The following is a 17,940-nucleotide window of genomic DNA, read 5'->3' as shown; positions in this document are numbered from 1 at the left end:
TCTTGTGCTCTTTTGAATTTCCCAATCTTTGCCCTTGTGAACTCTTCCACTCTTGTGCCCTCTTGTATTTTACCAATCTTTGCCCTTGTGAACTCTTCCACTCTGTACCCTCTTGTATTTTTCCGCTCTTGTGCTCTTTTGTATTTCCCAGTCTTTTCCCTTGTGAACTCTTCCACTCTTGTGCCCTCTTATATTTCCCCACTCTTTGCGCTTGTGAACTCTTCCACTCTGTGCCCTCTTGTATTTTTCCACTCTTGCGCCCTCTTGTATTTTCCCAATCTTTCCCAATCTGTGAACTCTTCCACTCTTGTGCCCTCATGTATTTTCCCAATCTTTGCCCTTGTGAACTCTTCCACTCTTGTACCCTCTTGTACTCAAGTGGCTAACCTAAAAATCTGGCCTGCATAGGTCGGTGTTGGACACCGCGGGTCTGGGATATACATGATGGGCGCATAGACCCACGTTAACGCTCTAGGGGAAACTGAATAAGGAGAGACACATTGCATATATCTCACCCGAACAATGCTAACGTGTCACCTACTCACCAATATCTCTCCATACAATGGTCACATCTCACCCACCTGTCGCCCACCTCCCCTATACTCACCCCATTTGGGTAGTGCAAAGACCTGCACCTCACACAGCGACAGACACTCTGCTCGTCCAGGTATCACCACTGTGACATAGCGCCCAGGCATCCCGCTGCAGGCATAGGACTGCGTGGCACCACTGCCCAAGCTTTGGATGGTGGCACACCTGTGGGTTCAAGTGTCATTGACAAGTTAGTGACCTACACCAGTCTCCTATGATCTTACTTCCAGCATCTGCACCTCAAGTCTGTGGAGCGGCAGCTGTCCGTCAAAGGACCTGTCCAGTGAAATGTTTCTCTTCAGTGCCTCTTAACCTCCTTCCTTGTCTGACCTCGTGAGAATAGGTATCATGGGCCCGATTCATAGCAGTTAGACTAAAAGTCTTACTTTACTACTTTTCAATATTCACAAAGGTAGACCAAAAGTCATAGACATAGACCTTTGTCTAACTTTACCTTTCTGAATTCGGAAAAGTAGTAAAGTTAGAATTTTGGTCTAACTTAACTAGTTGTAAAGTTACTAGTAGTAACTTATCTTTGTAAATACCGAAACGTAGTGAAGTTAGACTTTTGGTCTAATTTAGACTTTTGGTTTTTTACCTTTGTGAATACCAAAAAGTAGTAAAGTTAGACTTTTGGTACATACTTAGACCAAATGTCTAACTGTACTACTATTAAAGTTAGACATTTGGTCTAAACTTAGACTTCAGTTCTAAACTTAGAGCCTGATTACGAGTTTGGTGGTCTTCAAGTGGGCCGCCATTCCAGATCCCCGCCTGAAGACCGCCAAACCCGTATTCCGACCGACTGCCAGATTACAAGTTCATTCATTGTCTGGCGGGCGGTGCTTTGGCGGTCCCAAGACGGTTAATGGGAAACAGGGGCCCCCTGAGAGCTAATCCAGGGCAGACTTGCAGGGGAAAATATAGAAACTTCAAAATCACAAAATAGTCTACCCCCTCTTGATACAAGAAAGGCTCAAAATGAGTCCACAATTTAGAATAAGCAGGTCCCAAGACGGTGCCTTACTAAGGCTCATATGTGAGCCTTAGAAAGGCATCGCTGTGGAACCGCCAAAATGCGGTCCTGCACGGCATGCACCATGTGCCTGCATGCACCACCAGGCCCAGAGGCAACAGGGGGCCCTGTCGGGACCCCTCAGTTTCCTCACAGCCACCCTTTTAATGGTGGGCTCACAGCCATAAAAAGAATTGCAGTTAAGAAACTCGTAATTTGCTTGGTGGTGCTGCAGCAGCACTGCCAGCATATTGAGGCCTCACACCGCTGCAACACTGCTGAGGGATCATGGAGTCCCGGCGGTTGCAGTGGTCCTACGGCAGTTCGACCACTAAACTCGAAATTAGCCAGTTGGACTGCTGGTGCGTTTGTAGCCGCACCGCCACAGGCCCTTAGACTTACTTTTGTGAATCGGGCCCTTAGACTTCAGGCCTAAATGTTGACTTTTGGTATAAGTTTACCCATGTGAAGTGGTTCGCAAGTGTGAAACCCTTACATGACACTTGCAGAACACCTCTCTCAACGCATGAAGTCTGTGAACAGTATAAGAGATATTTGGCCATTGTGTAAGGGGAGTAACACCTCCAGTAGTAACAGGGAGCCATTGTGTGGTGCTCTCCTCTTTAAAGGTGGGGGCTCAAGGCTTTGTGTAGGGACTGAATCCCCTCGTATAAACATTACCGTTGTGTAAATAAGAGGAGCCATATTTTAAAGATGGAGAACACTCGTGTGAAAACCTCGTGCTAAAAGACTGACACCCGTCATGTGGAGGCTAGTCTAAAACTTTCAGGTTTGAAAGGTGTGTACCTGCAGCTGTGATGTGTAAATGGTTCCCCTCAGTGATGGTGCTTGTGTGATGTGTAAGAGGTGTGTGCTGGTGCTTAAGAGGTGTGCGCCTATGTTTAAGAGGTGGGTGCTTATCCTTAAGAAATGTGCGCTATTTATTGATTTATTGAGTTTTATATAGCGTTGGCTAGACCCGGAGGTATCAAAGCGCTTTACATGAGGAAGAAACATTGTTTCAGGACATGGTTACAAAGTTACATCAGTTACTGGAGGAGTGTGGCTCAATGGTTAGAGCGGCAGACCCTGATGCAGAGTTCTGGCCAGGGTCCAGGGTTCGATTCCTGCCTTGGCGGGGTCTCGGGCTCAATTTCCTCGGACCTGTTAATTCTCGCCTCGGTGCCTATTCTAATCACAGGCCCCACGCTGCAACTCTGGGCAATAGCTTGCTTAGCCTCCACACCGGCCCCAACAGCGCTAAGGATGCCTGGCTTCACCCTGGGGGAGCCCAGGAGTGGACACTTCACAGGAAAAGCCAGGAGGGGTTCCACAGCGGTATGAGTATCAGCGCCAGGAAGCCGAATAGACGACACCGCAAGGTGACCATCTGGTGACAGTGCGCTCTATAAGCACCATGACATTTACATTTACATTTACTTAGTTACAGGAATTAGATGATTACAAAACATAGCATAAACATGAGGAAAAAATAGGCAAGGAGAGAGAAGAATAGAGGAGAGAGGGAAGGAATAGGGGAGGTAGAGGAGAATAATGGAGGGATGAGTAGGGGTAAAGTATAGGAGGCACAGTGGGGAGATGAGAAAAAACAGTGTCCGACGTACGGATGGGTAGGTGACGGCCGAGGAGTGAACCGGAGCCAAACTCCTCTATAGCTGCATGGGACAGCTCCACCGGTCATCGACCAAAGGTTGCACGGTCACTGCAGTACATAGAGAAAGGTTATAGTTTCCGCCTACCGGGGCATAATCCAGAAATTTCTAACGAGCGTTTAAGAGGTGTGTGCCTGTGCTTAAGAGGTGTGCACCTGTGCTTAAGAGATGTGCGCTTGTGCTTAAGAGGTGGGAACCTGTGCTTAAGAGGTTTGTGCCTCTGCTTAACAGGTGTGTGCCTCTGCTTAAGAGGTGTGTGCCTGTGCTTCAGAGATGCATGCCTGTGCTTAAGAGATGTGTAACTCTGCTTAAGAGGTGTGTGCCTGTGCTTAAGAGGTGTGTGCCTATGCTTAAGAGGTGCACGCCTGTGCTTAAGAGATGCGTATCTGTTCTTAAGAGGTATGTGCCTCTGCTTAAGAGGTGTGCGCCTATGCTTAAGAGGTGTGCGCCCGTGCTTAAGAGATGTGTGTCTGTGCTTAAGAGGTGTTTGCCTAGGATCACTGAAAGAATATCGACTACCAAAATATCGACTACCCAAAATATCGAGGAAAAAATATCTACAGCAAAAATATCGAGTTTGTATGTACAAACAGGTAAGTACAAAAATATCGAGTACAAAATATCGTTTACAAAAATATAGTTGTAAAAAATATCGTATTTACTAAAAACAGTGTTAAATTAAATTAATATTAATAATTAATTACTAAAATATACTTAAAATTACTTAAATTAACTTATAATAATTAAATAATTAATGAAAGTTAAATAAATATTTTTTTCTTTCATATTTATTAAACATATATATAGTAATAAAATATAATAAAATAATACCCAAAAACTGAAAACTGACCCTGAACCCTAAAAATACCCCTTTACCCAAAAACTGAAAACTGACCCTGAACCCTAAAAATATCCCTTTACCCAAAAACTGAAAACTGACCCTGAACCCTAAAAATACCCCTTTACCCAAAAACTGAAAACTGACCCTGAACCCTAAAACTACCCCTTTACCCAAAAACTGAAAACTGACCCTGAACCCTATAAATACCCCTTTACCCAAAAACTGAAAACTGACCCTGAACCCTAAAAATACCCCTTTACCCAAAAACCCAAAACTCACCCTGAACCCTAAAAATACCCCTTTACCCAAAAACCCAAAACTGACCCTGAACCCTAAAAATACCCCTTTACCCAAAAACCCAAAACTGACCCTGAACCCTAAAAATAAAAACGATATTACTTCACTTACCTTAAAAACGATATTACTTCACTTACCTTAAAAACGATATTTTGGCTGTCGATATTCTGTCCAGTCGATATTTTCTCCAAACGATATTTTGGAGTCGATATTATGTCCAAACGATATTTTGGAGTCGATATTATGTCTGTGTACCGTTTGCCTATACTCAAGAAGTGTGGGCCTGTGATTAAGAGATGTGCGCCGCTGCTTGAGAGCTGTGTGCCTGTGGTTAAAAGGTGTGTGTCTGTGCTTAAGAGGTGTGTGCCTGTGCTTAAGAGGTGTATGCCTTTACTTAAAAGGTGTGTGCCTGTGCTTAAGACGTGTATGTCTCTGCTTAAGAGGTGTGTGCCTCTGCCTAAGAGATGTGTGCTTGTGCTTAGGAGGTGTGGGCCTGTGCTTAAGAGGTGTGTGCCTGTGCTTAAGAGGTGTATGCCTGTGCTTAAGAGTTGTGCGCCTGTACTTAAGGGGTGTGCGCCTGTGCTTAAGAGGTGCGCGCCTGTGCTTAAGAGATGTGTGACTGTGCTTAAGAGGTGTGTGCCTTTGACTCAGAGATGTGTGCCTGTGTTTTAAAGGTGTGTGCCTCTGCTTAAGAGGTGTGAGCCTGTGTTTAAGAGGTGGGTTCCTGTGCTTAAAAGGTGTATGCCTCTGCTTAAAAGGTGTGTGCCTATGCTTAAGAGGTGTGTGCCTGTACTTAAGAGATGTGTGCCTGTGCTTAACAGGTGTGAGTCTGTGCTTAAGAGGTGTGTGCCTTTGCTTAAGAGATGTGTGTCTGTACTGTGTGGCCGGCTTTTTTCAAAGCAAGGTCCAGTCTGTATATAACAACCTCCTAAAATCAGCTAAGGATACAGCGAGAAATGTTTCAGCTCAGCCTGATGACAAGGTCGAGCACTGCGGCCTATCGCAATTTCCATTACTGGTAGAGGAGAAAGTGGCAGACCTGTTGTTAAAAATCAAATCAGGCTCTACCCTCGACCCTTGCCCGCCGTATCTACTACATCTGGCTCCAGAGGAGATAAGTACCTCACTATTCCCCATATTAAATCAACTCTGACTTCCGGAGTTTTTCCAACGACCTGGAAAAAAGCCTGTATTTGTCCCCTTCTAAAAAAAAACAAGCAGGACCCCCTAGACGAGAAAAACTATCGTCCCATCTCCTGCTTGCCTCTGCCTGCCAAAGTTCTTGAAAAGGCTTTGAACTCAGAACTAACATCTTATCTAGCGACTAATAACATCCTTCAAAATACACTACATGGTTTCCGATCAAAACACTCTACGGAGACAGCCTTGATCATGGCAGCAGAGGAAATACGTAAGGTGATGGATGATGGAGGAAGGGTTGTACTGGTCCTGCTTGATTTAACAGCAGCTTTTGATACCATGAACCATGCGGTACTAATACAAAGACTACAGGATGTAGGTATCAGTGGTATATCTCTTGCCCTCCTCTCTTCCTTTCTATCGTCTAGGGAACAAGTGATTGTTTGGGACGGATATCGGACAGAGAAGTTTATACTCCCTGGTGGAGTCCCACAAGGCTCGGTCCTATCCCCCACACTTTTTAACATGTATGTAGCCCCTCTAGCTAGACTAATAAAAAGCTATGGCGTCACGCTGGTGTCATATGCTGATGACACGCAGCTTATAGTGTCTGTAACTCAGTCAGTGGATGCCACGGCAGCCAAATTATGCAATTGCACTTCTGCCCTGATGACCTGGATGAATTCTAACTTCCTAAAGTTGAACACTGATAAAACTGAGGTCCTAGAGTTTGGTCAGAAAGTCTCGATTTGGAATCATCTTTGGTGGCCAACTGCAGCCGGTACCTTTCCCTTTCCGGTCAACAAAGCCAGGAACCTCGGTTTTATGTTTGACAAAAACCTAACCTGGGCCCCTCATATTAATCAAGTTTCATCTGCTTGTTTTTTTATGTTAAAAGGTCTGTGGAAGATTCTCCCATTCATCCCCTTTTCTTTGAAGAAAACAGTGGTAGTAGCCACAATTCTGTCCAGAATTGACTATTGTAACTCTCTATGGAGCATATTATCAAGCACTGCGTTAAAATTATCGCCGCTTTAGCGCAGAAAACTGCAGCTAAAGCGGCAATAATGGGATTGATAATATGCCCTTGAGAATTCCAATCAAAGCCCATGTTGACACCAGAACATGGGTTTCTATTGGAATTCTCAAGGGCCTATTATCAAGCCCATTATCACCGCTTTAGCTGCAGTTTTATGCCGCTAAAGCGGCGATAATTTTAACGTTGTTTCTTGATAATATGCTCCTATATTTGGGAGCCGGTGTTGCTTAATTTGCCAAACTTCAGTCAATTCAGAACGCGGCAGCTAGAATCTTGCTCAAATTACCCAAACATCACCCTACATCGAACAGTATAAAACAACTTCACTGGCTCCCAGTCCGTCGGCGTGTTGACTTTAAGACGCTATGCCTGGTGCATTAAGCCTTGTTTGGTGGTGGGGCGGAGGATGTGCAATACCTGTTTTTCTGTTACGTACCATCACGGTCTTTAAGGTTGGCCACCCTTGGCCTGGTACAACTCTGTAAGATAAAGAGAGTAAGGTGTAGAGGAAAACGCTTCTTTTTCCCGCCATCCTAACTTTATAACTCATTGCCTACACACTTGAGACTGTTACCAAATAGGTAGGAAATTAAAACATGACTCTTCTCCCAACCCTGAACACGACGGCTGTTATGTTTAATCACATTTCCTAGTGCCAAGACGCCTCGGCAGTAGTGCACTCTATAAATACCTTCAGTCAGCCAGTCAGTCAGATGTATGCCTGTGCTTAAGAGATTAATTCCTCTGCTTAAGAGATGTGAGTCTGTGCTTAAGAGATGTGTGCCTTTGCTTAAGAGATGTGTGCCTGTGCTTAGGAGATGTGTGCCTGTGCTTAGGAGATGTGCGCCTCTGCTTAAGAGGTGTGAATCTGTGCTTAAGAGATGTGTGCCTGTGCTTAGGAGATGTGTATCTGTGCTTAAGAGATGTGTGCCTCTGCTTAAGAGGTGTGAGTCTGTGCTTAAAAGATGTGAGCCTGTGCTTAAGAGTTGCGTGCCTGTGCTTAAGAGATGTGCGCCTGTGCTTAAGATGTGTGAGTCTGTGTTTAAGAGATGTGTGTCTGTGCTTAAGAGATCTGTGCCTCTGCTTAAGAGATCTGTGCCTCTGCTTAAGAGGTGTGAGTCTGTGCTTAAGAGGTGTCCACCTATGCTCAAGAGGTGTGCGCCTGTGCTTAAGAGATGTGTGCCTGTGCTTAAGAGATGTGCGCCTCTGCTTAAGAGGTGTGAGTCTGTGCTTAAGATGTGTCCGCCTATGCTTAAGAGGTGTGCGCCTGTGCTTAAGAGATGTGTGCCTGTGCTTAAGAGATGTGTGCCTGTGCTAAGAGATATATGCCTCTGCCCAGGGGCCAGTTGTTATGCCCAAATTATCACATACTCATCGGTGGCTCTGAAAATGATGCATTCCATCCATTTGTGCCCCGCACAAGAAGCTATGCCTCCTATAGTTGCTCATGACATTTACATCAAACAGAGCAGCTTCCCTGAAATACAGACCTCTACTTTCCCTATGCACAGCTCGCGGAGGCAAGTTAAACTCAGGGATGTACCCATATCGAAATACTATCTTAACACGCGCGCTCTCTTGTTAAACATCAACTGGATATCTTTCTTCTCCTGCTGACAGACAAACCGAATATCCTGCTATTGACCGAAACCTGGCTCACCGAGGACTCTGCCCCAGATATGTTGGCAGCACTACCCCATGATTACTATATTATTCATGCCAATCGTCCTTCTGGCAAATCAGGGGGGGGGAGGGTTGCAGCCATCATCCACACTAATTTTAGGTTTTGTTCCTTGACGTGTCTCACTCTCAAAGATACTGAGAACATAGTTATAAAATTGGAATTAGGCAATGATTCTTTTGTCTGTGTTTTAATATACAGGCCACCAAATCAGATGTCTTACTTTCCGCTATCACTTAGCGAACAGATGGCTAAACTTGTGATTGAGCATGGCAAGGTCTACCTTGTGGGTGATTTCAATTACTGGTATAATGACCCTCATGAAGGGCCACAATCTGCTGAGATGTCTGACCTTCTTAGCAACCTAAACTTCTCTCAGCAGGTCTTGTCTTCCACCCATCTGAAGGGACAGAGGGCCCGATTCACAGAATGAATTTAAGACTAAATCCTAAACTTACTACTATTTGGTATTCACAGAATGCACTTACTACTTTCGGGATTCACAGAGTGAACTTACTACTTTCGGGATTCACAGAATGAACTTGCTACTTTCGGTATTCACAGAATAGATTTAAGACTACTAACTTTAAGTCCGCACTCGGGCCGGAAATTACGGCCCGGAGGCGGAGTTTCTGGCCCGGAGGCGGAGCTTCCGGCTCGGAGGTGGGGATTTAGCCATGGCTGAAATCTCCACCTCTGGCCTGCAAGCCCCGCCTCTGGGCCAGAAGCTCCGCCTCTGGACCGGAAGCTCCGCCCCCAAGCCGGAAGCTCCGCCTCCGGGCCGTAATTTCCGGCCCGAGTGCGGACGTAAAGTTAGTAGTCTTAAATCTATTCTGTGAATACCGAAAGTAGTAAGTTCATTCTGTGAAACCCGAAAGTAGTAAGTTTACTCTGTGAATCCCGAAAGTAGTAAGTGCATTCTGTGAATACCAAATAGTAGTAAGTTTAGGATTTAGTCTTAAGTTCATTCTGTGAATCGGGCCCCTAAGTCTCTACCCAGGGTAGACGCTGCTATGGTATGGGTAGGGGGTTCTAGGTCTCTACCCAGGGCTGACATTGCTATGCTATGGGTAGTGGGTTCTAGGTTTCTACCCAGGGCTGACGCTGCTATGGTATGGGTAGTGGGTTCTAGGTCTCTACCCAGGGCTGACACTGCTATGGTATGGGTACACACATTATCCAAAAGCGGTTCTAGGAAGGAGCACGGGTCCTTCGCTGCTCCAGATGCATCTTTTGAGCTCTTATAATGGAGACTTCGGAATCACAAGCACATGTCTGATTCGCTCACATTAGGATACGGTTTATTCCCGCAAGGAGACCTTCTCAACTCTCTAAGATGACACACATGCCCTGACGAAGTTCAAATGTTTGAACGAAACACGTTGGCTGAGGCTTGTTGCATGTATTTGTTGGATTGCCAAATACAGAATTTTTTTCCACATAATAAAGGAAAATTGACCACTCATTGTGACAGAACTAAACTACTGGGGTATTGCACCACTCAACGTTTACATATCTGCTTGGCATTTTGCATCTCTCAGCGGCAGGTGCAGGAGTAGTTTGTGCACACCATTTGTGACTTTTTTGAGAATTATCAAAAAAGGGAAGGTAACCAAGAGGTGCAGCCATCGGAGTCCGCTGTTGACCCTTGCCTTCCACTATGGTATGCGTAGTGGGTTCTAGGTCTCTACCCAGTACTAATGTTGCTATGGTATGGGCAGTGAGTTCTAGGTCTCTACCCAGGGCTGATGCTGCTATGGCATGTGTAGTGTGTTCTAGGTCTCTACCCAGGGCTGATGCTGCTATGTTATGTTATGTTAGTTAGGCATTTATAAAGCCCACGGCTACTCCCAAAAGTGTCCCGGAGCTAAGCAAAGAACCACATATCCGTCTAAGTGTGAGGAATGCGGAAACAGCCAACAGCAAAACGTATTAGATTTGGAAAAGCCAAGTCTTGAGCTTTTTTCTAAAGGTAAGGAGGTCCTGAACCTGTTTAAGGCCCATGGGGAGGCCATTCCACAGACGGGAGGCAGCAGCCTGGAATGAACAACCACCAATAGAGAAGAAACCTTCACAACAGGGATCAGAAGTTGAGTGGAGGATCTCAGAGTACGTGGGGAATGTAGCTGGGAAATCTTAGTCCAAGGTACGGAGCTCCAATCTGATTAAAAGCCTTATAAACCAGAGTCAAAGCTTTAAATTGAATTCTCTTCTGAACAGGAAGCCAGTGTAGGGAAGACAGCAAAGGAGATACATGAGTCCTAGGGGCTGCCAGAAAAATCGCCGTGGCCGCCGTATTTTGGATCACCTGCAGACAAGCAATTAGGTAGCTGGGAAGTTCCAAGTACAGAGAGTTAGCGTAATCCAGGTGCGAGATAACCATGGCCTGGACAATGGTTTTTCTGTGAGGGACAAATAGCAGAGGCAAAACGTTACGTACCATTCTTAAAATCCAGAAACAAGTCCCAGCTACAGATTGAATCTGGGCTTTCATAGAAAGCGTAGCATCCAGTCTGTCTCCGAGGATCTTAACCGTAGTTACGGAAGAGCTAGGAGTGGACAGGTTCTGCGGCCACCAGCTATTCCAAGTCTCACAGGGGCAGTGACCGAAAAAGATTATCTCAGACTTATCCGGGTTACATTTCATTTGATGGTCTTTTAGCCACGAGAAAACCTCTGAGAGACAAGCATTGATTGCATGACCGTCAAACTCGGCCCCCTTCTCACACGTGAATAACAACTGGGTATCGTCTGCATAGGATATCATTTTAGCCCTGTGTTGTTCAGCCAAAAGTGCAATAGGGGCCAGATATAAGTTAAATAGAGATGGGCTTAAAATAGATCCCTGCGGAACCCCAACATTAATAGGAGGAATATCATCAGAAAATGGGGCCATTACTGTGAAAGGACCTGATCCATCTCAAGGCCGTGCCACCGACACCGCCCTCTGCTAGTCTTTGCACCAGTCTATTGTAGGGGACGGTGTCAAAAGCTTGGAGAGGTCCAACAGAACCAATACCGCATTGCCACCCTTGTCAAGTGTGGCTTTTATAGTTTCAACAAGGGGTGGTGATGGACAGAGTTTCTGAATTAAGCAGAATACTCTCACCCAGTCAAGAGATCAGGGCTAGATCCAACACCGTTTTTTAGCTTACTGCACCATCCCAGTTCAGAACCTGGCTATATGCAAATTAGTCTGGTCCTGTCCCAGTGCATGATGGGAACAGGGCAAACCAAACTACCAAGCCAATTCTTACACTGGGAAGGAAACAAGCTTCCGGGGACCGGTTTCTGGCATTTCAGCCGTCGTCGGCCCGGCTTGCTTGAATCCTGATGGTGCAATGAGCAAGGGACTCACATCTGAGTATACCCTTCCACGCTTAGGGTGGACAAAATATTTAACAACAAGGGGTGGTGATGGACAGAGTTTCTGAATTAAGCAGAATACTCTCACCCAGTCAAGAGATCAGGGCTAGATCCAACACCGTTTTTTATCTCACTGCACCATCCCAGTTCAGAACCTGGCTATATGCAAATTAGTCTGTTCCTGTCCCAGTGCATGATGGGAACAGGGCAAACCAAACTACCAAGCCAATTCTTACACTGGGAAGGAAACAAGCTTCGGGGGACCGGTTTCTGGCATTTCAGCCGTCGTCGGTCCGGCTTGCTTGAATCCTGATGCTGCAATGAGCAAGGGACTCACATCTGAGTATACCCTTCCACGCTTAGGGTGGACAAAATATTTAACAACAAGGGGTGTTGATGGACAGAGTTTCTGAATTAAGCAGAATACTCTCACCCAGTCAAGAGATCAGGGCTAGATCCAACATCGTTTTTTAGCTCACTGCACCATCCCAGTTAAGAACCTGGCTATATGCAAATTAGTCTGTTCCTGTCCCAGTGCATGATGGGAACAGGGCAAACCAAACTACCAAGCCAATTCTTACACTGGGAAGGAAACAAACTTCGGGGGACCGGTTTCTGGCATTTCAGCCGTCGTCGGCCCGGCTCGCTTGAATCCTGATGGTGCAATGAGCAAGGGACTCACATCTGAGTATACCCTTCCACGCTTAGGGTGGACAAAATATTTAACAACAAGGGGTGGTGATGGACAGAGTTTCTGAATTAAGCAGAATACTCTCACCCAGTCAAGAGATCAGGGCTAGATCCAACACCGTTTTTTAGCTCACTGCACCATCCCAGTTCAGAACCTGGCTATATGCAAATTAGTCTGTTCCTGTCCCAGTGCATAATGGGAACAGGGCAAACCAAACTACCAAGCCAATTCTTACACTGGGAAGGAAACAAGCTTTCGGGGACCGGTTTCTGGCATTTCAGCCGTCATCGGCCCGGCTTGCTTGAATCCTGATGGTGCAATGAGCAAGGGACTCACATCTGAGTATACCCTTCCACGCTTAGGGTGGACAAAATATTTAACAACAAGGGGTGGTGATGGACAGAGTTTCTGAATTAAGCAGAATACTCTCACCCAGTCAAGAGATCAGGGCTAGATCCAACACCGTTTTTTAGCTCACTGCACCATCCCAGTTCAGAACCTGGCTATATGCAAATTAGTCTGTTCCTGTCCCAGTGCATGATGGGAACAGGGCAAACCAAACTACTGAGCTAGGATGGGGCAGTGAGCTAAATAACGGTGATGGATCAAGCCCTGATCTTTGGACTGGGTAAGAGTGGTCTGCTTAATTCAGACACTCTGTTCATCACCACCCCCTTTTCTGAATCGTTTTTGGCCACTATAGGTGTGGCAGGGTATACTCAGACATGAGTCCCTTGCTCACTGCTCCATCAGGATTCAAGCAAGCCGGGCCGACGACGGCTGAAATGCCAGAAACCGGTCCCCGGAAGCTTGTCTCCTTTCTGGTGAAGAATTGGCTTGGTAGTTTGGTCTGCCCTGTTCCCATGATGCACCGGGCCAGGGACAGACTAGTTTGCATATAGCCAGGTTCTGAGCTAGGATGGGGCAGTGAGCTAAATATCGGTGATGGATCAAGCCCTGATCTTTGGACTGGGTAAGAGTGGTCTGCTTAATTCAGACACTCTGTTCATCACCACCCCCTTTTCTGAATCGTTTTTGGCCACTATAGGTGTGGCAGGGTATACTCAGACATGAGTCCCTTGCTCACTGCTCCATCAGGATTCAAGCAAGCCGGGCCGACGACGGCTGAAATGCCAGAAACCGGTCCCCGGAAGCTTGTCTCCTTTCTGGTGAAGAATTGGCTTGGTAGTTTGGTCTGCCCTGTTCCCATGATGCACTGGGCCAGGGACAGACTAGTTTGCATATAGCCAGGTTCTGAGCTAGGATGGGGCAGTGAGCTAAATAACGGTGATGGATCAAGCCCTGATCTTTGGACTGGGTAAGAGTGGTCTGCCTAATTCAGACACTCTGTTCATCACCACCCCCTTTATTAAATCGTTTTTGGCCACTATAGGTGTGGCAGGGTATACTCAGACATGAGTCCCTTGCTCACTGCTCCATCAGGATTCAAGCAAGCCGGGCCGACGACGGCTGAAATGCCAGAAACCGGTCCCCGGAAGCTTGTCTCCTTTCTGGTGAAGAATTGGCTTTGTAGTTTGGTCTGCCCTGGTCCCATGATGCACTGGGCCAGGGACAGACTAGTTTGCATATAGCCAGGTTCTGAGCTAGGATGGGGCAGTGAGCTAAATAACGGTGATGGATCAAGCCCTGATCTTTGGACTGGGTAAGAGTGGTCTGCTTAATTCAGACACTCTGTTCATCACCACCCCCTTTTCTGAATCGTTTTTGGCCACTATAGGTGTGGCAGGGTATACTCAGACATGAGTCCCTTGCTCACTGCTCCATCAGGATTCAAGCAAGCCGGGCCGACGATGGCTGAAATGCCAGAAACCGGTCCCCGGAAGCTTGTCTCCTTTCTGGTGAAGAATTGGCTTGGTAGTTTGGTCTGCCCTGTTCCCATGATGCACTGGGCCAGGGACAGACTAGTTTGCATATAGCCAGGTTCTGAGCTAGGATGGGGCAGTGAGCTAAATAACGGTGATGGATCAAGCCCTGATCTTTGGACTGGGTAAGAGTGGTCTGCTTAATTCAGACACTCTGTTCATCACCACCCCCCTTTTCTGAATCGTTTTTGGCCACTATAGGTGAGGCAGGGTATACTCAGACATGAGTCCCTTGCTCACTGCTCCATCAGGATTCAAGCAAGCCGGGCCGACGACGGCTGAAATGCCAGAAACCGGTCCCCGGAAGCTTGTCTCCTTTCTGGTGAAGAATTGGCTTGGTAGTTTGGTCTGCCCTGTTCCCATGATGCACTGGGCCAGGGACAGACTAGTTTGCATATAGCCAGGTTCTGAGCTAGGATGGGGCAGTGAGCTAAATAACGGTGATGGATCAAGCCCTGATCTTTGGACTGGGTAAGAGTGGTCTGCTTAATTCAGACACTCTGTTCATCACCACCCCCTTTTCTGAATCGTTTTTGGCCACTATAGGTGTGGCAGGGTATACTCAGACATGAGTCCCTTGCTCACTGCTCCATCAGGATTCAAGCAAGCCGGGCCGACGACGGCTGAAATGCCAGAAACCGGTCCCCGGAAGCTTGTCTCCTTTCTGGTGAAGAATTGGCTTGGTAGTTTGGTCTGCCCTGTTCCCATGATGCACTGGGCCAGGGACAGACTAGTTTGCATATAGCCAGGTTCTGAGCTAGGATGGGGCAGTGAGCTAAATAACGGTGATGGATCAAGCCCTGATCTTTGGACTGGGTAAGAGTGGTCTGCTTAATTCAGACACTCTGTTCATCACCACCCCCTTTTCTGGATCGTTTTTGGCCACTATATGTGTGGCAGGGTATACTCAGACATGAGTCCCTTGCTCACTGCTCCATCAGGATTCAAGCAAGCCGGGCCGACGACGGCTGAAATGCCAGAAACCGGTCCCCGGAAGCTTGTCTCCTTTCTGGTGAAGAATTGGCTTGGTAGTTTGGTCTGCCCTGTTCCCATGATGCACTGGGCCAGGGACAGACTAGTTTGCATATAGCCAGGTTCTGAGCTAGGATGGGGCAGTGAGCTAAATAACGGTGATGGATCAAGCCCTGATCTTTGGACTGGGTAAGAGTGGTCTGCTTAATTCAGACACTCTGTTCATCACCACCCCCTTTTCTGAATCGTTTTTGGCCACTATAGGTGTGGCAGGGTATACTCAGACATGAGTCCCTTGCTCACTGCTCCATCAGGATTCAAGCAAGCCGGGCCGACGACGGCTGAAATGCCAGAAACCGGTCCCCGGAAGCTTGTCTCCTTTCTGGTGAAGAATTGGCTTGGTAGTTTGATCTGCCCTGTTCCCATGATGCACTGGGCCAGGGACAGACTAGTTTGCATATAGCCAGGTTCTGAGCTAGGATGGGGCAGTGAGCTAAATAACGGTGATGGATCAAGCCCTGATCTTTGGACTGGGTAAGAGTGGTCTGCTTAATTCAGACACTCTGTTCATCACCACCCCCCTTTTCTGAATCGTTTTTGGCCACTATAGGTGAGGCAGGGTATACTCAGACATGAGTCCCTTGCTCACTGCTCCATCAGGATTCAAGCAAGCCGGGCCGACGACGGCTGAAATGCCAGAAACTGGTCCCCGGAAGCTTGTCTCCTTTCTGGTGAAGAATTGGCTTGGTAGTTTGGTCTGCCCTGTTCCCATGATGCACTGGGCCAGGGACAGACTAGTTTGCATATAGCCAGGTTCTGAGCTAGGACGGGGCAGTGAGCTAAATAACGGTGATGGATCAAGCCCTGATCTTTGGACTGGGTAAGAGTGGTCTGCTTAATTCAGACACTCTGTTCATCACCACCCCCTTTTCTGAATCGTTTTTGGCCACTATAGGTGTGGCAGGGTATACTCAGACATGAGTCCCTTGCTCACTGCTCCATCAGGATTCAAGCAAGCCGGGCCGACGACGGCTGAAATGCCAGAAACCGGTCCCCGGAAGCTTGTCTCCTTTCTGGTGAAGAATTGGCTTGGTAGTTTGGTCTGCCCTGTTCCCATGATGCACTGGGCCAGGGACAGACTAGTTTGCATATAGCCAGGTTCTGAGCTAGGATGGGGCAGTGAGCTAAATAACGGTGATGGATCAAGCCCTGATCTTTGGACTGGGTGAGAGTGGTCTGCTTAATTCAGACACTCTGTTCATCACCACCCCCTTTTCTGGATCGTTTTTGGCCACTATATGTGTGGCAGGGTATACTCAGACATGAGTCCCTTGCTCACTGCTCCATCAGGATTCAAGCAAGCCGGGCCGACGACGGCTGAAATGCCAGAAACCGGTCCCCGGAAGCTTGTCTCCTTTCTGGTGAAGAATTGGCTTGGTAGTTTGGTCTGCCCTGTTCCCATGATGCACTGGGCCAGGGACAGACTAGTTTGCATATAGCCAGGTTCTGAGCTAGGATGGGGCAGTGAGCTAAATAACGGTGATGGATCAAGCCCTGATCTTTGGACTGGGTAAGAGTGGTCTGCTTAATTCAGACACTCTGTTCATCACCACCCCCTTTTCTGAATCGTTTTTGGCCACTATAGGTGTGGCAGGGTATACTCAGACATGAGTCCCTTGCTCACTGCTCCATCAGGATTCAAGCAAGCCGGGCCGACGACGGCTGAAATGCCAGAAACCGGTCCCCGGAAGCTTGTCTCCTTTCTGGTGAAGAATTGGCTTGGTAGTTTGATCTGCCCTGTTCCCATGATGCACTGGGCCAGGGACAGACTAGTTTGCATATAGCCAGGTTCTGAGCTAGGATGGGGCAGTGAGCTAAATAACGGTGATGGATCAAGCCCTGATCTTTGGACTGGGTAAGAGTGGTCTGCTTAATTCAGACACTCTGTTCATCACTACCCCCTTTTCTGAATCGTTTTTGCCCACTATAGGTGTGGCAGGGTATACTCAGACATGAGTCCCTTGCTCACTGCTCCATCAGGATTCAAGCAAGCCGGGCCGACGACGGCTGAAATGCCAGAAACCGGTCCCCGGAAGCTTGTCTCCTTTCTGGTGAAGAATTGGCTTGGTAGTTTGGTCTGCCCTGTTCCCATGATGCACTGGGCCAGGGACAGACTAGTTTGCATATAGCCAGGTTCTGAGCTAGGATGGGGCAGTGAGCTAAATAACGGTGATGGATCAAGCCCTGATCTTTGGACTGGGTAAGAGTGGTCTGCTTAATTCAGACACTCTGTTCATCACCACCCCCTTTTCTGAATAGTTTTTGGCCACTATAGGTGTGGCAGGGTATACTCAGACATGAGTCCCTTGCTCACTGCTCCATCAGGATTCAAGCAAGCCGGGCCGACGACGGCTGAAATGCCAGAAACCGGTCCCCGGAAGCTTGTCTCCTTTCTGGTGAAGAATTGGCTTGGTAGTTTGGTCTGCCCTGTTCCCATGATGCACTGGGCCAGGGACAGACTAGTTTGCATATAGCCAGGTTCTGAGCTAGGATGGGGCAGTGAGCTAAATAACGGTGATGGATCAAGCCCTGATCTTTGGACTGGGTAAGAGTGGTCTGCTTAATTCAGACACTCTGTTCATCACCACCCCCTTTTCTGAATCGTTTTTGGCCACTATAGGTATGGCAGGGTATACTCAGACATGAGTCCCTTGCTCACTGCTCCATCAGGATTCAAGCAAGCCGGGCCGA

This window comes from Lissotriton helveticus, chromosome 5_1 (assembly GCF_964261635.1).
Source record: "Lissotriton helveticus chromosome 5_1, aLisHel1.1, whole genome shotgun sequence".
Lineage (NCBI taxonomy): Eukaryota > Metazoa > Chordata > Amphibia > Caudata > Salamandridae > Lissotriton > Lissotriton helveticus.
The sequence above is the reverse complement of the archived record's forward strand: the minus strand, read 5'-3'. Positions refer to the sequence as shown.